At 56.6% G+C, this 24,996-nt stretch overlaps 1 protein-coding gene across 3 annotated transcripts in view; it reads right to left on the bottom strand.

Annotated features, from left to right (window-relative positions):
• LOC146871420 (uncharacterized) overlaps positions 1-24,996 on the bottom strand; it is a 944,195-nt gene that overhangs the window by 754,584 nt on the left and 164,615 nt on the right. The gene's annotated exons all lie outside the window — the stretch shown is intronic.

Here is a 24,996-nt window from a genome sequence, read left to right as displayed (position 1 = left end):
CAAAACCCTGAAATATCCCCCAGCATGACCGCCTACACTGCCCGAACACCACTGTGCTGCCCTAAACCATGAAACACCACCCCCAGCATGACCCCCTACACTGCCCAAACACCACTGCACTGCACTAAACCCTGAAACACCACCCCCAGCACGACCCCCTACCCTGCCCGAACACCACTGCACTGCCCTAAACCCTGAAACACTACCCCCAGCAAGACCCACTACACTGCATGAACACCACTGCACTGCCCTAAACCCTGAAACACTACCCCCAGCAAGACCCCCTACACTACCCGAACACCACTGCTATAAACTCTGAAGCAGCACCCCCGCAAGACCCCCTACACTGCCCGAACACCACTGCACTGCCCAAAACCCTGAAACACTTGCCCCAGCACGACTCCCTACACTGCCTGAACACTTCTGCACTGTCCTAAACCCTGAAACACCACCCTCAGCAAGACCCCCTACTCTCCCTGAACACCACTGCTCTGCCCCAAACCCTAAAAAACCACCCCCAGCATGACCCCCTACACTGCCCGAACATCACTGCACTGCCTTAAACCCTGAAACACCACCACCTGCAAGACCCACTACACTGCATGAACACCACTGCACTGCCCTAAACCCTGAAACACTACCCCCAGCAAGACCCCCTACACTACCCGAACACCACTGCTATAAACTCTGAAGCAGCACCCCCGCAAGACCCCCTACACTGCCCGAACACCACTGCACTGCCCTTAACCCTGAAACACCAGTCCCAGGATGACCCCCTACACTGCCCGAACACCACTAAACTGCCCTAAACCCTGAAACACCATCCCCAGCAAGACCCCCTACACTGCACGAACAACACTGCGCTAAACCCTGAAACACCACCCCCAGCAAGACCCCCTACTCTGCCCGAACACCACTGTTCTGCCCTAAACCCTAAAACACCACCCCCAGCACGACCCTCTACAGTGCCCTAACAGCACTGTAATGCCCTAAACCCTGAAATACCAGTCCCAGCATCACCCCCTTCACTGCCCGAACACCACTGAACTGCCCTAAACCCTGAAACACCACCCCCAGCAAGACGCCCTACACTGCCCGAACACAACTGCGCGACCCACTACACTGCCCGAACACCACTGCACTGCCCAAAACCCTGAAACACCATCCCCAGCATGACCCCCTCCACTGCCTGAACACCACTGCACTGCCCTAAACCCTGAAACACCAGCCCCAGCATGACCCCCTACACTACCCAAACACCACTGCACTGCCGTAAACCCTGAAACACCATCCCCCTGCACGACCCCCTACACTGTCCGAACACCACTGCCCAAAACCCTGAAACACCACCCCAGCAAGACCTCCTACATTGCCCGAACACCACTGCACTGCCCTAAACCCTGAAACACCACCCCCTGCATGACCCCCTACACTGCCTGAACACCACTGCCCTAAACCCTGAAACAACACACCCAGCATGACCCCTACACTGCCCGAACACCACTGGTCTACCCTAAACCCTGAAACACTACCCCAGCACGTCCCCCTATAAGCCCGAACACCACTGCACTGCCCTAAACCCTGAAACACTAGCCCCAGCACGACCCCCCTACACTGCCCAAACTCCACTACAATGCCCTAAAGCCTGAAACACCAGCCCCAGCACGAACCCCTACACTGCCCGAACACCACTGCACTTCCCTAAACCCTGAAACACCACCCCGCATGACTCCATACAATGCCCGAACACCACTGCACTGCCCCTAACCCTGAAACATCACCCCAGCACGACCCCTAAACTTCCTGAACACCACTGCAGTTCCCTAAACCCTGAAACAGCACCCCAAGCAAGACCCCCTACACTGCCCAAACACAACTGTACTACCCCCTACACTGCCCGAACACCACTGCACTGCCCGAAACCCTGAAACACCACTCCCAGCACGACTGTCTACACTGCCCGAACACAACTGCACTGCCCTAAACCCTAAAACACCACCCCCAGCACGACCCCCTACACTGCCTGAAACCACTGCACTGCCCTAAACCCTGAAACACCTGCCCCAACAAGACCCCCTACACAGCCCTAACTCAACTGCACTGCCATAACCCTGAAACACCACCACCAGCAAGACCCCCTACACTGCCCGAACACCGCTGCCCTAAACCCTGAAACACCAGCCCAAGCATGACCCCCTACACTGCCCGAACACCACTGCTCTGCCCTAAACCTTGAAACAATACCCCAGCACATACCCCTACACTACCCGAACACCACTGCACTGCCCTAAACCCTGAAACACTAGCCCCAGCACGACCCCCTACACTGCCCGAATACCACTGGTCTGGACTAAACCCTGAAACACCAGCCCCAGCAAGACCCCGTACACTGCCCGAACAACACTGCACTGCCCTGAACACTGAAACACCAGCCCCAGCACGACCCCCTACACTGACCGAACACCACTGCTCTGCCCAAAACCCTGAAACACCACCCACAGCACGACTCCCTACACTGCCCGAACACTTCTGCACTGCCCTAAACCCTGAAACACCAGCCCCAGCACGACTCCCTACACTGCCAGATCACCACTGCACTGCCCTATACCATGAAACACCACCCCCAGCAAGACCCCCTGCTCTGCCCGAACACCACTGCTCTGCCCTAAACCCTGAAACACCACCCCCTACACTGCCCGAACACCACTGCCCTAAACCCTGAAACAACAGTCCCAGCAAGACCTCCTACATTGCCCGAACACCACTGCACTGCCCTAAACCCTGACAGACCATCCTCAGCAAGACACCCTACACTACCCAAACACTACTGCCCTAAACCCTGAAACACCAACCCTAGCAAGACCCCCTACTCTGCCCGAACACCACTGCTCTGCTCAAAACCCTAAAACACCACCCCCAGCACGACCCCCTACACTGCCCGAACATCACTGCACTGCCCTAAACCCTGAAACACTACCCCCTGCACTACCCCCTACACTGCCAGAACACCACTGCACTGGCCTATACCATGAAACACCACCCCCAGCAAGACCCCCTCCTCTGCCCGAACACCACTGCTCTGCCCTAAACACTAAAAAATCACACACCCCCAGTACGACCCACTACACTGCCCGAACATCACTGCACTGCCCTAAACCCTGAAACACCACCCCCTACACTGCCCGAACACCACTGCACTGCCCTAAACCCTGAAACAACAGTCCCAGCACGACCTCCTACACTGCCCGAACACCACTGCACTGCCCTAAACCCTGAAACACCATCCCCAGCAAGACACCCTACACTACCCAAACACTACTGCCCTAAACCCTGAAACACCACCCCCAGCAAGACCCCCTACTCTGCCCGAACACCACTGGTCTGCTCAAAACCCTAAAACACCACCCCCAGCATGACCCCTACACTGCCTGAACATCACTGCACTGCCCTAAACCCTGAAACACTACCCCCTGCACTACCCCCTACACTGCCCGAACACCACTGCACTGCCCTAAACCCTGAAACACCAGTCCCAGCACGACCCCCTACACTGCCCGAATACCACTGCACTGCCCTAAACCCTGAAACACCATCCCCAGCAACACCCCCTACACTGCCCGAACACCACTGCCCTAAACCCTGAAACACCACCAACAGCAAGACCCACTACACTGCCCGAACACCACTGCACTGCCCTAAACCCTGAAACACCACCCCCTGCATGGCACCCTACACTTCCTGAACACCACTGCACTGCCCTAAACCCTGAAACACGACCCTCTACACTGCCCGAACACCACTGCCCTAAACCCTGAAACAACACCCCCAGCATGACCCCCTACACTGCCCGAACACCACAGCGCTGGCCGAAACCCTGAAACACCACCCCCAGCATGACCTCCTACACTGCTTGATCACCACTGCACTGCCCTAAACCCTGAAACACCACCCCCAGCACGACCCCCTACACTGCCCGAACACCACTGCACTGCCCTAAACCCTGAAACACTACCCCAACAAGACCCCCTACGCTGCCTGAACACCACTGCACTGCCCTAAACCCTAAAACACCACCACCAGCAAGACCCCTTGTGAGAAGTTGGCCTGGTATATGATGCTCACTAGTTAAAGTGATCACCTTGTACCATGCCAAGCAACCCTTATGGTGTGGTTGTAAGTCAACCTGTTCGGACTAGCTGCCCTAGTGGTAGCGTAGGCTAAGCAGTCTTTGAGGCTAAACTCGTGAAGCGTGTTAAGCCAGCTGTTTTACCAAATGCAACCCCCTTTTATACCAATGAAAGGACACCACACAGATATATATTCAAAATATATATGTATTTATTTCTCAAAGTAACCCCTAGTCTCTTTATGAGCACAGGAGCACAAATCGTCAAACAAGATTATCACAGAATACACAGAAGTTGCACGTTATATGGATAGGCCCTGGTGGCCACTCAAACCATATACTAAAATAGTGGTATAAGTACCACGAGCAGAAAAGGGAAAAGGCCTAGGGCCTCTAGAATCGCTGGGCCTACAAGGAGCTAACGTCAGTTAGTGACCAGGAGGTCCACGGGTGGCGTGTGCAGAGCAAATAGTCACACGCGTGCTCCCATAGGTTTCAATGGGTGCGTAAAAAGTACAAAGTTACTGCAAAGAGGATCTTCCGGATGGACTAGGAACTCAAGATTTGGAACACAGGCACTAGAGATGTAATACTACACTTGGGCACAGGTGTGCCAGCTTTACCTCACCCACAGGAAGCGGGTGCATAGGCCTCGAAGTGCGTCGGGTTTCTTCTATCTGTTCCGTGGAGCTTGAAGACAAAGATGCTGCAGGCGGTCGGTCCGGGAGAGATGCAGTGGATCCAAGAGTGGATCGGAGATGTTGAAGACCTGTAAGCGGAGGGGACAGTGTTCACAGTCACTAGCCAGTGACCAGCGTGGCACCAGGTGGGTACCAGGCAATGTCGGGTGCAAACAGGAAGAAAGGGGTAGCTTGTCTCTGCAGCCACGTGGTCCCTGGAGGTCGACGACGTCCAGGAGTCGAGTCACGAGCTGTCCCACGCAGGCTCTCGCTGTCGGCGGTGTCGGCGACTTGATTGAAGCAAACAAGCCTTGGCAAAAGCAATTGTTGTAGGAAAAGGAAATAAGCTGGTGGTTCTGACCAGCAAGGTCAGAAGGACTGCTCCTTTGGAGGGGAGCAAGGGCCAGTCTGGAGCAACCAGACCAGCGTGTATTTCTTGAAGTTCGTCGCCAAGATGGCTACTAGCCAGCGGGCCAGCAACCGGTTAGGCGCGTCGAGTGGCAAAATGCAGAAGGGCCCCACGCAGATCGTGGAGATGCTGGAGGGCTCACCTTTGGTGCAGATGCTGCTCGGGTGTTGGGCTTCTCAGATCCCAAAGCACAACTTGGAGGGAGCCTCGGTTGTTGCACTTGTCAGCTTGTCGTAGTCGTTCCAAGATGGCTGGCTCCACGTGTCTCGGTGCCTCCACGGGTCTCCTCTTTTCAGGGACTGTGGATCGGGCGGTGAGAGGTCTGGAGGTCCAGGTCTTGTCAGTCTCTGGGCTCGGGCTCCGGCAGGAGGCGGCGGCAAAGCAGACGTTGATTCGCTGGATGGTGCTTGCGTTAGCAAGGTGGTCACTCCCTGACCACAGGGGAGATTGGCTTCAGTCCTCTGTGCAGCAGAGCGTCGAAGTTCCCGTCTTCTTCTTAGTTTTAAGTTGATTCCAGGATGTCTGAAGTCTTAGGACACAGCTCCTACCTTTAAGCGGATTCTAGGGGCCGGACTACCTGCTAGGTCCCTCCCTATGGGTGGGACCAGGAAGGGGGGTGGTTACACCCCCAATCCTTTGTCCAGCTCGCCCCAGGCCCGGGACTGGTGTGCCCCAGGACCGGTTTGAACTGGCATATGCACCGAGGCTCCTTGTGAGCCACAGGCATGTCTGGTTTCTTTCAAGCCCTACCTGACCAATACACAAAATCCTGTCTGGGGTGGTGCATGCACCTCCCCTGGCAGGAAACCCTTTGTCCACACCTCCCAAGCTGGAAGGACTCCCAGCAGCAGGAGGGCAGACTTGTGTCTGTGGTGGCAGCATCCATTTTGTGGAGCTGAGGCTATGTCTGATTTTACCCGGGTTTCAGGTACTGTACATGTCGTGTCCCTCTAGAAGGGTGGAATGCTAACCCCGTCGCCAGAATTGGCGAGGGGTTAGTATTCCAATTCGTATGACACCTTACTCGACATGTTTTGATAAAGCCAAACCAAAGATAGCATTTAACCGCGAGGTTCATAATGCACTTAAGAGTATATGGTATGACGATATCTGGAAACAGTAGAAGGAAGTTGTTCCGACCACTGCAGACAGGCTCAGCTCATGCCAGAGCACCATCTCACATGGAACCAAGCACTCTGCCTTCAGGATTGTTAAGGCCTGCCATAGGAGTGACTTATAGGTTACCAGGTGTCCCATTTTAAGGTTAGGTATAGGTATACTACACCTTAGTAAGAGGTGATTACACCAACTTACCCCAGCTGAGTGATCAGCCAGTTGTGTCAAATTGTTAGGCCAAGCCTGGGGTGGCATAATACATGCTTCAGCCCCTGGCAGGCCTTGGGTACACCAATGCCCTGGGTACCTAGTGTACACTGGTACAGGGGCTGACAGGGTGATCCAACCAATTGGGTATGTACCTAGGGTACATGGAGTCCATTTTAAAGAGAGAACAGCCAGGCTGAGATCCTGAATAGCAGGATCTCAGGCCAACTAAGTCGAAAAACCAGCTAGACACTAGGCAAAAATTTGGGGGTAACCATAGTCAGATATCCACCTTCCTACACCCCTACACTGTCCGAACACCACTGCACTGCCCTAAACCCTGAATCACCAGTCCCAGCACAACCCACTACACTGCCAGAACACCACTGCACTGCCCTAAACCCTTAAACACCAACCCCAGCAAGACCCCCTACACTTCCCGAACACCACTGCCCTAAACCCTGAAACACCACCCCCAGCAAGACCCCCTACTCTGACCGAACACCACTGCTCTGCCCTAAACCCTAAAACACCACCCCCAGCACGACCCCCTACACTGCCTGAACATCACTGCCCTGCCCTAAACCCTGAAACACCACCCCATGCACTACCCACTACACTGCCCGAACACCACTGCACTGCCCTAAACCCTAAAACACCAGTCCCAGCACGACCCCCTACACTGCCCGAACACCACTGAACTGCCCTAAACCCTGAAACACCATCCCCAGCAAGACCCTCTACATTGCCCGAACACAACTGCACGACACCCTACACTGCCGAACACCACTGCACTGCCCAAAACCCTGAAACACCACCCCAGCACGACCCCCTATACTGCCCGAACACAACTGCACTGCCCTAAACCCTGAAACACCACCCCCAGCACGATGGCGTACACTTCCCCAACACCACTGCACTGCCCTAAACCCTGAAACACCATCCCCCTGCACGACCCCCTACACTGCCCGAACACCACTGCCCTAATCCCTGAAACACCACCCCCATCAAGACCCCCTACACTGCCCGAACACCACTGCACAGCCCTAAACCCAGAAACGCCACCCCCTGCACGACCCCCTACACTGCCTGAACACCACTGCACTGCCCTAAACCCTGAAACACCACCCAGAGCACGACCCCCTACACTGCCTGAACACCACTGCCCTAAACCCTGAAACACCACACCCAGCATGACCCCTACACTGCCCGAACACCACTGCTCTGCCCTAAACCCTGAAACACCACCCCCGCACGACTCCATACAACGCCCGAACACCACTGCACTGCCCCAAACCCTGAAACACCACCCTAGTACGATCTCTACGCTGCCTGAACACCACTGCAGTGCCCTAAACCCTGAAACACCACCCCCGCATGACCCCTTACACTGCCCGAACACCACTGCACTTCCCGAAACCCTGAAACACTTCCCCCAGCACAACCCCCTACACTGCCCGAACACGACTGTACTGCCCTAAACCCTGAAACACCATCCCCAGCACGACCCCCTACACTGCCCAAACACCACTGCACTGCCCTAAACCCTGAAATACCAGTCCCAGCACGACCCCCTACACTGCCCGAACACCACTGCCCTAAACCCTGAAACACGACCCCCAGCAACATCCCCTACACTGCCCGAACACCACTGCCCTAAACCCTGAAACACCAGCCCCAGCAATACCCCCTACACTGCCCTAACACCACTGCCCTAAACCTTGAAACATTATCCCAAGCATGAACCCCTATACTGCCCGAACACCACTGCTCTACCCTAAACCCTGAAACACCACCCCGAGCACGACCCCTAGACTGCCCGAACACCACTGCACTGCCCTAAACCCTGAAACACCAGCCCCAGCATGACCCCCTACACTACCCAAACACCACTGCACTACCAGCACCCTAAAACACTACCCCAGCATGAACCCTACACTACCCAAACACCACTGCACTACCCTAAACCCTAAAACACTACCCCCAGCACAACCCCCTACACTGCCCAAACACCACTGCACTAACCTAAACCCTAAAACACTACCCTCAGCACGACCCCCATAGTACACCACCACCACTGCACTACCCTAAACCCTAAAACACTACCCCAGCATGACCCGCTACTCTACCCAAACACCACTGCACTACCCTAAACCCTGAAACACCTTTCCCAGCATGACCACATACACTGCCCGAACACCACTGCACTGCCCTAAACCCTTAAACGCCACCCCCTGCACGACCCCCTACACTGCCTGAACACCACTGCACTGCCCTAAACCCTGAAACACCACCCCAAGCACGACCCCCTACACTGCCTGAACACCACTGCCCTAAACCCTGAAACACCACACCCAGCATGACCCCTACACTGCCCGAACACCACTGCTCTGCCCTAAACCCTGAAACACCACCCCCGCACGACTCCATACAACGGCCGAACACCACTGCACTGCCCCAAACCCTGAAACACCACCCCAGCACGACCTCTACGCTGCCTGAACACCACTGCAGTGCCCTAAACCCTGAAACACCACCCCCGCATGACCCCTTACACTGCCCGAACACCACTGCACTGCCCAAAACCCTGAAACACTTCCCCCAGCACGACCCCCTACACTGCCCGAACACGACTGTACTGCCCTAAACCCTAAAACACCATCCCCAGCACGACCCCCTACACCGCCCAAACACCGCTGCACTGCCGTAAACCCTGAAACACCAGTCCCAGCACGACCCCCTACACTGCCCGAACATCACTGCCCTAAACCCTGAAACATGACCCCCAGCAACATCCCCTACACTGCCCGAACACCACTGCCCTAAACCCTGAAACACCACCCCCAGCAATACCCCCTACACTGCCCGAACACCACTGCCCTAAACCTTGAAACATCAGCCCAAGCATGATCCACTGCACTGCCCGAACACCACTCTACTGCCCTAAACCCTGAAACACCATCCCCCTGCACGACCCCCTACACTACCGAACACCCCTGCACTGCCCTAAACCCTGAAACACCACCCCCAACACGACCCCCTGCACTGCCAAACACCACTGCAGTGCCCTAAACCCTGAAACACCACTTCCAGCACGACCCCCTACACTGCCCGAACACCTCTGCACTGCCCTAAACCCTGAAACACCACTCCTATCACGCCCCCTGCACTGCTCGAACACCGCTGCACTGCCCTAAACCCTGAAACTCTACCCCCAGCACAACCCCCTACACTGCACGAACACCACTGCACTGTCCTAAACCCTGAAACACCAGCCCCAGTACGACCCCCTACACTGCCCGAACACCACTGCACTGCCCTAAACCCTAAAACATCACCCCCCTGCACGACCCCCTACACTGCCAGAACACCACTGCACTGCCCTAATCCCTGAAACACCAGTCTGAGCATGACCCCCTACACTGCCCGAATCCCACTGCACTGCCCTAAACCATGAAATACCACCCCCAACATGACCCCCTACACTGCCCGAACACCACTGCACTGCCCTAAACCCTGAAACACCACCCCATCACGACACCCTACACTGCCCTAACACCACTGCACTGCCCTAAACCTTGAACCACCACCCCCAGCATGACCCCCTGCACTGCCCGAACACCACTGCACTGCCCGAAACCCTGAAATACCACCCCCAGCATGACCACCTACACTGCCCGAACACCACAGCGCTGGCCGAAACCCTGAAACACCACCCCCAGCATGACCTCCTACACTACTTGATCACCACTGCACTGCCCTAAACCCTGAAACACCACCCCCAGCACGACCCCCTACACTGCCCAAACACCACTGCACTGCCCTAAACCCTAAAACATCACCCCCCTGCACGACCCCCTACACTGCCTGAACACCACTGCACTGCCCTAATCCCTGAAACACCAGTCTGAGCATGACCCCATACACTGCACGAATCCCACTGCACTGCCCTAATCCATGAAATACCACCCCCAACATGACCCCCTACACTGCCCGAACACCACTGCACTGCCCTAAACCCTGAAACACCACCCCATCACGACACCCTACACTGCCCTAACACCACTGCACAGCCCTAAACCTTGAACCACCACCCCCAGCATGACCCCCTGCACTGCCCGAACACCACTGCACTGCCCGAAACCCTGAAATACCACCCCCAGCATGACCACCTACACTGCCCGAACACCACAGCGCTGGCCGAAACCCTGAAACACCACCCCCAGCATGACCTCCTACACTACTTGATCACCACTGCACTGCCCTAAACCCTGAAACACCACCCCCAGCACGACCCCCTACACTGCCCAAACAACACTGCACTGCCCTAAACCCTGAAACACTACCCCAGCAAGACCCCCTACACTGCCTGAACATCACTGCACTGCCCTAAACCCTAAAACACCACCCCCAGCAAGACCCCCTACAATGCCCGAACACCACTGCTATAAACTCTGAAACACCACACCCAGCAAGACCCCTACACTGCCCGAACACTACTGCACTGCCCTAAACCCTGAATCACCAATCCCAGCACAACCCCCTACACTGCCGGAACACCACTGCACTGCCCTTAACCCTGAAACACCAGTCCCAGGATCACCCCCTACACTGCCAGAACACCACTGAACTGCCCTAAACCCTGAAACACCACCCCCAGCAAGACGCCCTACACTGCCCGAACACAACTGCGCGACCCACTACACTGCCCGAACACCACTGCACTGCCCAAAACCCTGAAACACCATCCCCAGCATGACCCCCTCCACTGCCTGAACACCACTGCACTGCCCTAAACCCTGAAACACCAGCCCCAGCACGACCCCCTACACTACCCAAACACCACTGCACTGCCGTAAACCCTGAAACACCATCCCCCTGCACGACCCCCTACACTGCCCGAACACCACTGCCCAAAACCCTGAAACACCACCCCAGCAAGACCTCCTACATTGCCCGAACACCACTGCACTGCCCTAAACCCTGAAACACCACACCCAGCATGACCCCTACACTGCCCGAACACCACTGGTCTACCCTAAACCCTGAAACACTACCCCAGCACGTCCCCCTATCAGCCCGAACACCACTGCACTGCCCTAAACCCTGAAACACTAGCCCCAGCACGACCCCCTACACTGCCCAAACTCCACTACACTGCCCTAAACCCTGAAACACCAGCCCCAGCACGACCCCCTATACTACCCGAACATCAATGCACTGCCCTGAAGCCTGAAACACCAGCCCCAGCACGAACCCCTACACTGCCCGAACACCACTGCACATCCCTAAACCCTGAAACACCACCCCCGCATGACTCCATACAATGCCCGAACACCATTGCACTGCCCCAAACCCTGAAACACCACCCCAGCACGACCCCTAAACTTCCTGAACACCACTGCACTGCCCTAAACCCTGAAACAGCACCCCCGCACGACCCCCTACACTACCCAAACACCATTGAACTGCCCTAAACCCTGAAACACCACCCCAAGCAAGACCCCCTACACTGCCCAAACACAACTGTACTACCCCCTACACTGCCCGAACACCACTGCACTGCCCGAAACCCTGAAACACCACTCCCAGCACGACCCCCTACACTGCCTGAGACCACTGCACTGCCCTAAACCCTGAAACACCTGCCCCAACAAGACCCCCTACACAGCCCTAACTCCACTGCACTGCCATAACCCTGAAACACGACCCCAAGCAACATCCCCAACACTGCCCGAACACCGCTGCCCTAAACCCTGAAACACCAGCCCAAGCATGACCCCCTACACTGCCCGAACACCACTGCTCTGCCCTAAACCTTGAAACAATACCCCCAGCACATACCCCTACACTACCCGAACACCACTGCACTGTGCCTAAACCCTGAAACACTAGCCCCAGCACGACCCCCTACACTGCCCGAACACCACTGGTCTGGACTAAACCCTGAAACACCAGCCCCAGCAAGACCCCGTACACTGCCCGAACAACACTGCACTGCCCTAAACACTGAAACACCAGCCCCAGCACGACCCCCTACACTGACCGAACACCACTGCTCTGCCCAAAACCCTGAAACACCACCCACAGCACGACTCCCTACACTGCCCGAACACTTCTGCACTGCCCTAAACCCAGAAACACCAGCCCCAGCACGACTCCCTACACTGCCAGATCACCACTGCACTGCCCTATACCATGAAACACCACCCCCAGCAAGACCCCCTGCTCTGCCCGAACACCACTGCTCTGCCCTAAACCCTGAAACACCACCCCCTACACTGCCCGAACACCACTGCCCTAAACCCTGAAACAACAGTCCCAGCACGACCTCCTACATTGCCCGAACACCACTGCACTGCCCTAAACCCTGACAGACCATCCTCAGCAAGACACCCTACACTACCCAAACACTACTGCCCTAAACCCTGAAACACCAACCCTAGCAAGACCCCCTACTCTGCCCGAACACCACTGCTCTGCTCAAAACCCTAAAACACCACCCCCAGCACGACCCCCTACACTGCCCGAACATCACTGCACTGCCCTAAACCCTGAAACACTACCCCCTGCACTACCCCCTACACTGCCAGAACACCACTGCACTGCCCTATACCATGAAACACCAGCCCCAGCAAGACCCCCTCCTCTGCCCGAACACCACTGCTCTGCCCTAAACACTAAAAAATCACACATGCCCACTACGACCCACTACACTGCCCGAACATCACTGCACTGCCCTAAACCCTGAAACACCACCCCCTACACTGCCCGAACACCACTGCACTGCCCTAAACCCTGAAACAACAGTCCCAGCACGACCTCCTACACTGCCCGAACACCACTGTACTGCCCTAAACCCTGAAACACCATCCCCAGCAAGACACCCTACACTACCCAAACACTACTGCCCTAAACCCTGAAACACCACCCCCAGCAAGACCCCCTACTCTGCCCGAACACCACTGGTCTGCTCAAAACCCTAAAACACCACCCCCAGCATGACCCCTACACTGCCTGAACATCACTGCACTGCCCTAAACCCTGAAACACTACCCCCTGCACTACCCCCTACACTGCCCGAACACCACTGCACTGCCCTAAACCCTGAAACACCAGTCCCAGCACGACCCGCTACACTGCCCGAATACCACTGCACTGCCCTAAACCCTGAAACACCATCCCCAGCAACACCCCCTACACTGCCCGAACACCACTGCCCTAAACCCTGAAACACCACCAACAGCAAGACCCACTACACTGCCCGAACACCACTGCACTGCCCTAAACCCTGAAACACCACCCCCTGCATGGCACCCTACACTTCCTGAACACCACTGCACTGCCCTAAACCCTGAAACACGACCCCCTACACTGCCCGAACACCACTGCCCTAAACCCTGAAACACCCCCAGCATGACCCCCTACACTGCCCGAACACCACAGCGCTGGCCGAAACCCTGAAACACCACCCCCAGCATGACCTCCTACACTGCTTGATCACCACTGCACTGCCCTAAACCCTGAAACACCACCCCCAGCACGACCCCCTACACTGCCCGAACACCACTGCACTGCCCTAAACCCTGAAACACTACCCCAACAAGACCCCCTACGCTGCCTGAACACCACTGCACTGCCCTAAACCCTAAAACACCACCACCAGCAAGACCCCTACACTGTCCGAACACCACTGCACTGCCCTAAACCCTGAATCACCAGTCCCAGCACAACCCACTACACTGCCAGAACACCACTGCACTGCCCTAAACCCTGAAACACCAACCCCAGCAAGACCCCCTACACTTCCCGAACACCACTGCCCTAAACCCTGAAACACCAGCCCCAGCACGACCCCCTACACTACCCAAACACCACTGCACTGCCGTAAACCCTGAAACACCATCCCCCTGCACGACCCCCTACACTGCCCGAACACCACTGCCCAAAACACCACCCCAGCAAGACCTCCTACATTGCCCGAACACCACTGCACTGCCCTAAACCCTGAAACACCACCCCCTGCATGACCCCCTACACTGCCTGAACACCACTGCCCTAAACCCTGAAACACCACACCCAGCATGACCCCTACACTGCCCGAACACCACTAGTCTACCCTAAACCCTGAAACACTACCCCAGCACGTCCCCCTATCAGCCCGAACACCACTGCACTGCCCTAAACCCTGAAACACTAGCCCCAGCACGACCCCCTACACTGCCCAAACTCCACTACACTGCCCTAAACCCTGAAACACCAGCCCCAGCACGACCCCCTATACTACCCGAACATCAATGCACTGCCCTAAAGCCTGAAACACCAGCCCCAGCACGAACCCCTACACTGCCCGAACACCACTGCACTTCCCTAAACCCTGAAACACCACCCCCGCATGACTCCATACAATGCCCGAACACCACTGCACTGCCCCAAACCCTGAAACACCACCCCAGCACGACCCCTAAACTTCCTGAACACCACTGCACTGCCCTAAACCCTGAAACAGCACCCCCGCACGACCCCCTACACTACCCAAACACCATTGAACTGCCCTAAACCCTGAAACACCACCCCAAGCAAGACCCCCTACACTGCCCAAACACAACTGTACTACCCCCTACACTGCCCGAACACCACTGCACTGCCCGAAACCCTGAAACACCACTCCCAGCACGACTGTCTACACTGCCCGAACACAACTGCACTGCCCTAAACCCTAAAACACCACCCCCAGCACGACCCCCTACACTGCCTGAGACCACTGCACTGCCCTAAACCCTGAAACACCTGCCCCAACAAGACCCCCTACACAGCCCTAACTCCACTGCACTGCCATAACCCTGAAACACGACCCCAAGCAACATCCCCAACACTGCCCGAACACCGCTGCCCTAAACCCTGAAACACCAGCCCAAGCATGACCCCCTACACTGCCCGAACACCACTGCTCTGCCCTAAACCTTGAAACAATACCCCCAGCACATACCCCTACACTACCCGAACACCACTGCACTGCCCTAAACCCTGAAACACTAGCCCCAGCACGACCCCCTACACTGCCCGAACACCACTGGTCTGGACTAAACCCTGAAACACCAGCCCCAGCAAGACCCCGTACACTGCCCGAACAACACTGCACTGCCCTAAACACTGAAACACCAGCCCCAGCACGACCCCCTACACTGACCGAACACCACTGCTCTGCCCAAAACCCTGAAACACCACCCACAGCACGACTCCCTACACTGCCCAAACACTTCTGCACTGCCCTAAACCCAGAAACACCAGCCCCAGCACGACTCCCTACACTGCCAGATCACCACTGCACTGCCCTATACCATGAAACACCACCCCCAGCAAGACCCCCTGCTCTGCCCGAACACCACTGCTCTGCCCTAAACCCTGAAACACCACCCCCTACACTGCCCGAACACCACTGCCCTAAACCCTGAAACAACAGTCCCAGCACGACCTCCTACATTGCCCGAACACCACTGCACTGCCCTAAACCCTAAAACACCACCCCCAGCATGACCCCTACACTGCCTGAACATCACTGCACTGCCCTAAACCCTGAAACACTACCCCCTGCACTACCCCCTACACTGCCCGAACACCACTGCACTGCCCTAAACCCTGAAACACCAGTCCCAGCACGACCCGCTACACTGCCCGAATACCACTGCACTGCCCTAAACCCTGAAACACCATCCCCAGCAACACCCCCTACACTGCCCGAACACCACTGCCCTAAACCCTGAAACACCAACAACAGCAAGACCCACTACACTGCCCGAACACCACTGCACTGCCCTAAACCCTGAAACACCACCCCCTGCATGGCACCCTACACTTCCTGAACACCACTGCACTGCCCTAAACCCTGAAACACGACCCCCTACACTGCCCGAACACCACTGCCCTAAACCCTGAAACAACACCCCCAGCATGACCCCCTACACTGCCCGAACACCACAGCGCTGGCCGAAACCCTGAAACACCACCCCCAGCATGACCTCCTACACTGCTTGATCACCACTGCACTGCCCTAAACCCTGAAACACCACCCCCAGCACGACCCCCTACACTGCCCGAACACCACTGCACTGCCCTAAACCCTGAAACACTACCCCAACAAGACCCCCTACGCTGCCTGAACACCACTGCACTGCCCTAAACCCTAAAACACCACCACCAGCAAGACCCCTACACTGTCCGAACACCACTGCACTGCCCTAAACCCTGAATCACCAGTCCCAGCACAACCCACTACACTGCCAGAACACCACTGCACTGCCCTAAACCCTGAAACACCAACCCCAGCAAGAACCCCTACACTTCCCGAACACCACTGCCCTAAACCCTGAAACACCACCCCCAGCAAGACCCCCTACTCTGACCGAACACCACTGCTCTGCCCTAAACCCTAAAACACCACCCCCAGCACGACCCCCTACACTGCCCGAACATCACTGCCCTGCCCTAAACCCTGAAACACCACCCCCTGCACTACCCACTACACTGCCCGAACACCACTGCACTGCCCTAAACCCTAAAACACCAGTCCCAGCACGACCCCCTACACTGCCCGAACACCACTGAACTGCCCTAAACCCTGAAACACCATCCCCAGCAAGACCCCCTACATTGCCCGAACACAACTGCACGACACCCTACACTGCCGAACACCACTGCCCGCATCCCTGAAACACCACCCCCATCAAGACCCCCTACACTGCCCGAACACCACTGCACAGCCCTAAACCCAGAAACGCCACCCCCTGCACGACCCCCTACACTGCCTGAACACCACTGTACTGCCCTAAACCCTGAAACACCACCCAGAGCACGACCCCCTACACTGCCTGAACACCACTGCCCTAAACCCTGAAACACCACACCCAGCATGACCCCTACACTGCCCGAACACCACTGCTCTGCCCTAAACCCTGAAACACCACCCCCGCACGACTCCATACAACGCCCAAACACCACTGCACTGCCCCAAACCCTGAAACACCACCCTAGTACGATCTCTACGCTGCCTGAACACCACTGCAGTGCCCTAAACCCTGAAACACCACCCCCGCATGACCCCTTACACTGCCCAAACACCACTGCACTTCCCGAAACCCTGAAACACTTCCCCCAGCACAACCCCCTACACTACTTGATCACCACTGCACTGAACCCTGAAACACCATCCCCAGCACGACCCCCTACACTGCCCAAACACCACTGCACTGCCCTAAACCCTGAAACACCAGTCCCAGCACGACCCCCTACACTGCCCGAACACCACTGCCCTAAACCCTGAAACACGACCCCCAGCAACATCCCCTACACTGCCCGAACACCACTGCCCTAAACCCTGAAACACCATCCCCAGCAATACCCCCTACACTGCCCGAACACCACTGCCCTAAACCTTGAAACATTATCCCAAGCATGAACCCCTATACTGCCCGAACACCACTGCTCTACCCTAAACCCTGAAACACCACCCCGAGCACGACCCCCTAGACTGCCCGAACACCACTGCACTGCCCTAAACCCTGAAACACCAGCCCCAGCATGACCCCCTACACTACCCAAACACCACTGCACTACCAGCACCCTAAAACACTACCCCAGCATGAACCCTACACTACCCAAACACCACTGCACTACCCTAAACCCTAAAGCACTACCCCCAGCACAACCCCCTACACTGCCCAAACACCACTGCACTACCCTAAACCCTAAAACACTACCCCCAGCACGACCCCCATAGTACACCACCACCACTGCACTACCCTAAACCCTAAAACACTACCCCAGCATGACCCGCTACTCTACCCAAACACCACTGCACTACCCTAAACCCTGAAACACCTTTCCCAGCATGACCACATACACTGCCCGAACACCACTGCACTGCCCTAAACCCTTAAACACCACCCCCTGCACGACCCCCTACACTGCCTGAACACCACTGCATTGCCCTAAACCCTGAAACACCACCCCAAGCACGACCCCCTACACTGCCCGAACACCACTGCTCTGCCCTAAACCCTGAAACACCACCCCCGCACGACTCCATACAACGGCCGAACACCACTGCACTGCCCCAAACCCTGAAACACCACCCCAGCACGACCTCTACGCTGCCTGAACACCACTGCAGTGCCCTAAACCCTGAAACACCACCCCCGCATGACCCCTTACACTGCCCGAACACCACTGCACTGCCCAAAACCCTGAAACACTTCCCCCAGCACGACCCCCTACACTGCCCGAACACGACTGTACTGCCCTAAACCCTAAAACACCATCCCCAGCACGACCCCCTACACCGCCCAAACACCGCTGCACTGCCCTAAACCCTGAAACACCATTCCCAGCACGACCCCCTACACTGCCCGAACATCACTGCCCTAAACCCTGAAACATGACCCCCAGCAACATCCCCTACACTGCCCGAACACCACTGCCCTAAACCCTGAAACACCACCCCCAGCAATACCCTCTACACCGCCCGAACACCACTGCCCTAAACCTTGAAACACCACCCCATCACGACACCCTACACTGCCCTAACACCACTGCACTGCCCTAAACCTTGAACCACCACCCTCAGCATGACCCCCTGCACTGCCCGAACACCACTCTACTGCCCAAAACCCTGAAACACCATCCCCCTGCACGACCCCCTACACTACCGAACACCCCTGCACTGCCCTAAACCACCACCCCCAACACGACCCCCTGCACTGCCAAACACCACTGCAGTGCCCTAAACCCTGAAACACCACTTCCAGCACGACCCCCTACACTGCCCGAACACCGCTGCACTGCCCTAAACCCTGAAACTCTACCCCCAGCACAACCCCCTACACTGCACGAACACCACTGCACTGTCCTAAACCCTGAAACACCAGCCCCAGTACGACCCCCTACACTGCCCGAACACCACTGCACTGCCCTAATCCCTGAAACACCAGTCTGAGCATGACCCCCTACACTGCCCGAATCCCACTGCACTGCCCTAAACCATGAAATACCACCCCCAACATGACCCCCTACACTGCCCGAACACCACTGCACTGCCCTAAACCCTGAAACACCACCCCATCACGACACCCTACACTGCCCTAACACCACTGCACTGCCCTAAACCTTGAACCACCACCCTCAGCATGACCCCCTGCACTGCCCGAACACCACTGCACTGCCCGAAACCCTGAAATACCACCCCCAGCATGACCACCTACACTGCCCGAACACCACAGCGCTGGCCGAAACCCTGAAACACCACCCCCAGCATGACCTCCTACACTACTTGATCACCACTGCACTGCCCTAAACCCTGAAACACCACCCCCAGCACGACCACCTACACTGCCCGAACACCACTGCACTGCCCTAAACCCTGAAACACTACCCCAGCAAGACCCCCTACACTGCCTGAACATCACTGCACTGCCCTAAACCCTAAAACACCACCCCCAGCAAGACCCCCTACACTGCCTGAACATCACTGCACTGCCCTAAACCCTAAAACACCACCCCCAGCAAGACCCCCTACAATGCCCGAACACCACTGCTATAAACACTGAAACAACACACCCAGCAAGACCCCTACACTGCCCGAACACTACTGCACTGCACTGCCCTAAACCCTGAATCACCAATCCCAGCACAACCCCCTACACTGCCGGAACACCACTGCACTGCCCTAAACCCTGAAACACCACCCCAGCAAGACCCCCTACTCTGACCGAACACCACTGCTCTGCCCTAAACCCTAAAACACCACCCCCAGCATGACCCCCCACACTGCCCGAACATCACTGCCCTGCCCTAAACTCTGAAACACCACCCCCTGCACTACCCCTACACTGCCCGAACATCACTGCACTGCCCTAAACCCTAAAACACCAGTCCCAGCACGACCCCCTACACTGCCCGAACACCATTGAACTGCCCTAAACCCTGAAACACCACCCCCAGCAAGACCCCCTACACTGCCCGAACACAACTGCACGACACCCTACACTGCCCGAACACCACTGCACTGCCCGAAACCCTGAAACACCAGCCCCAGCACGACCCCCCTCACTGCCCGAACACGACTGCACTGCCCTAAACCCTGAAACACCACCCCAAGCACCACAGCCTACACTGACTGAACACCACTGCACTGCCCTAAACCCTGAAACACCACCCCCAGCAATACACCCTACACTGCCCGAACACCACTGCCCTAAACCTTGAAACATTATCCCAAGCATGACCCCCTATACTGCCCGAACACCACTGCTCTGCCCTAAACCCTGAAACACCACCCCGAGCACGACCCCCTAGACCGCCCGAACACCACTACACTGCCCTAAACCCTGAAACACTACCCCCAACACGACCCCCTTCACTGCCCGAATACCACTGCACTGCCCTAAACCCTGAAACACCACTCCCAGCACGACCCCCTACACTGCCCGAACACCACTGCACTGCCCTAAACCCTGAAACACCACCCCCAGCATGACCTCCTACACTGCCCAAACACCACTGCACTACCAGCACCCTAAAACACTACCCGCAGCATGAACCCTACACTACCCAAACACCACTGCACTACCCTAAACCCTAAAACACTACCCCCAGCACGACCCCCTATAGTACACCACGACCACTGCACTACCCTTAACCCTAAAACACTACCCCAGCATGACCCCCTAGACTGCCCGAACACCACTGCACTGCCCTAAACCCTGAAACACTACCCCCAACACGACCCCCTTCACTGCCCGAATACCACTGCACTAAACCCTGAAACACCACTCCCAGCACGACCCCCTACACTACCCAAACACCACTGCACTACCCTAAACCCTGAAACACCTTTCCCAGCATGACCACATACACTGCCCGAACACCACTGCACTGCCCTAAACACTGAAACACCAGCCCCAGCACGACCCCCTACACTGCCCGAACACCACTGCACTGTCCTAAACCCTGAAACACAACTCCCAGCATGACCCTCTACACTTCCTGAACACCACTGCACTGCCCTAAACCCTGAAAATATACCCCCAGCACGACCCCCTACTCTGCCCGAACACCACTGCACTGTCCTAAACCCTGAAACACCAGCCCCAGCATGACGCCCTACACTACCCAAACACCACGGCACTACCAGCACCCTAAAACACTACCCCCAGCATGAACCCTCCACTACCCAAACACCACTGCACTACCCTAAACCCTAAAACACTACCCCCAGCACGACCCCCTACACTACCTAAACACCACTGCACTACCCTAAACCCTAAAACACTAGCCCAGCATGACCACCTACATTACCCAAACACCACTGCACTACCCTAAATCTACCCCAGCAAGACCACCTACACTACCCAAACACCACTGCATTATCCTAAACCTTAAAACACTACCCCCAGCACGACCCCCATAGTACACCACCACCACTGCACTACCCTAAACCCTAAAACACTACCCCAGCATGACCCGCTACTCTACCCAAACACCACTGCACTACCCTAAACCCTGAAACACCTTTCCCAGCATGACCACATACACTGCCCGAACACCACTGCACTGCCCTAAACCCTTAAACGCCACCCCCTGCACGACCCCCTACACTGCCTGAACACCACTGCACTGCCCTAAACCCTGAAACACCACCCCAAGCACGACCCCCTACACTGCCTGAACACCACTGCCCTAAACCCTGAAACACCACACCCAGCATGACCCCTACACTGCCCGAACACCACTGCTCTGCCCTAAACCCTGAAACACCACCCCCACATGACTCCATACAACGGCCGAACACCACTGCACTGCCCCAAACCCTGAAACACCACCCCAGCACGACCTCTACGCTGCCTGAACACCACTGCAGTGCCCTAAACCCTGAAACACCACCCCCGCATGACCCCTTACACTGCCCGAACACCACTGCACTGCCCGAAACCCTGAAACACTTCCCCCAGCATGACCCCCTACACTGCCCGAACACGACTGTACTGCCCTAAACCCTAAAACACCATCCCCAGCACGACCCCCTACACAGCCCAAACACCGCTGCACTGCCCTAAACCCTGAAACACCAGTCCCAGCACGACCCCCTACACTGCCCGAACATCACTGCCCTAAACCCTGAAACATGACCCCCAGCAACATCCCCTACACTGCCCGAACACCACTGCCCTAAACCCTGAAACACCACCCCCAGCAATACCCCCTACACTGCCCGAACACCACTGCCCTAAACCTTGAAACATCAGCCCAAGCATGATCCACTGCACTGCCCGAACACCACTCTACTGCCCTAAACCCTGAAACACCATCCCCCTGCACGACCCCCAACACTACCGAACACCCCTGCACTGCCCTAAACCCTGAAACACCACCCCAACACGACCCCCTGCACTGCCAAACACCACTGCAGTGCCCTAAACCCTGAAACACAACTCCCAGCATGACCCTCTACACTTCCTGAACACCACTGCACTGCCCTAAACCCTGAAAATATACCCCCAGCACGACCCCCTACTCTGCCCGAACACCACTGCACTGTCCTAAACCCTGAAACACCAGCCCCAGCATGACGCCCTACACTACCCAAACACCACGGCACTACCAGCACCCTAAAACACTACCCCCAGCATGAACCCTCCACTACCCAAACACCACTGCACTACCCTAAACCCTAAAACACTACCCCCAGCACGACCCCCTACACTACCTAAACACCACTGCACTACCCTAAACCCTAAAACACTAGCCCAGCATGACCACCTACATTACCCAAACAACACTGCACTACCCTAAATCTACCCCAGCAAGACCACCTACACTACCCAAACACCACTGCATTATCCTAAACCTTAAAACACTACCCCCAGCACGACCCCCATAGTACACCACCACCACTGCACTACCCTAAACCCTAAAACACTACCCCAGCATGACCCGCTACTCTACCCAAACACCACTGCACTACCCTAAACCCTGAAACACCTTTCCCAGCATGACCACATACACTGCCCGAACACCACTGCACTGCCCTAAACCCTTAAACGCCACCCCCTGCACGACCCCCTACACTGCCTGAACACCACTGCACTGCCCTAAACCCTGAAACACCACCCCAAGCACGACCCCCTACACTGCCTGAACACCAGTGCCCTAAACCCTGAAACACCACACCCAGCATGACCCCTACACTGCCCGAACACCACTGCTCTGCCCTAAACCCTGAAACACCACCCCCACATGACTCCATACAACGGCCGAACACCACTGCACTGCCCCAAACCCTGAAACACCACCCCAGCACGACCTCTACGCTGCCTGAACACCACTGCAGTGCCCTAAACCCTGAAACACCACCCCCGCATGACCCCTTACACTGCCCGAACACCACTGCACTGCCCGAAACCCTGAAACACTTCCCCCAGCATGACCCCCTACACTGCCCGAACACGACTGTACTGCCCTAAACCCTAAAACACCATCCCCAGCACGACCCCCTACACAGCCCAAACACCGCTGCACTGCCCTAAACCCTGAAACACCAGTCCCAGCACGACCCCCTACACTGCCCGAACATCACTGCCCTAAACCCTGAAACATGACCCCCAGCAACATCCCCTACACTGCCCGAACACCACTGCCCTAAACCCTGAAACACCACCCCCAGCAATACCCCCTACACTGCCCGAACACCACTGCCCTAAACCTTGAAACATCAGCCCAAGCATGATCCACTGCACTGCCCGAACACCACTCTACTGCCCTAAACCCTGAAACACCATCCCCCTGCACGACCCCCAACACTACCGAACACCCCTGCACTGCCCTAAACCCTGAAACACCACCCCCAACACGACCCCCTGCACTGCCAAACACCACTGCAGTGCCCTAAACCCTGAAACACCACTTCCAGCACGACCTCCTACACTGCCCGAACACCTCTGCACTGCCCTAAACCCTGAAACACCACTCCTATCACGCCCCCTGCACTGCTCGAACACCACTGCACTGCCCTAAACCCTGAAACTCTACCCCCAGCACAACCCCCTACACTGCAAGAACACCACTGCACTGTCCTAAACCCTGAAACACCAGCCCCAGTACGACCCCCTACACTGCCCGAACACCACTGCACTGCCCCAAACCCTAAAACATCACCCCCCTGCACGACCCCCTACACTGCCAGAACACCACTGCACTGCCCTAATCCCTGAAACACCAGCCTGAGCATGACCCCCTACACTGCCCGAATCCCACTGCACTGCCCTAAACCATGAAACACCACCCCCAACATGACCCCCTACACTGCCCGAACACCACTGCACTGCCCTAAACCCTGAAACACCACCCCATCACGACACCCTACACTGCCCGAACACCACAGCGCTGGCCGAAACCCTGAAACACCA

This window comes from Triturus cristatus, chromosome 1_1 (assembly GCF_964204655.1).
Source record: "Triturus cristatus chromosome 1_1, aTriCri1.1, whole genome shotgun sequence".
Classification (NCBI taxonomy): domain Eukaryota; kingdom Metazoa; phylum Chordata; class Amphibia; order Caudata; family Salamandridae; genus Triturus; species Triturus cristatus.
The sequence above is the reverse complement of the archived record's forward strand: the minus strand, read 5'-3'. Positions and strand labels throughout refer to the sequence as shown.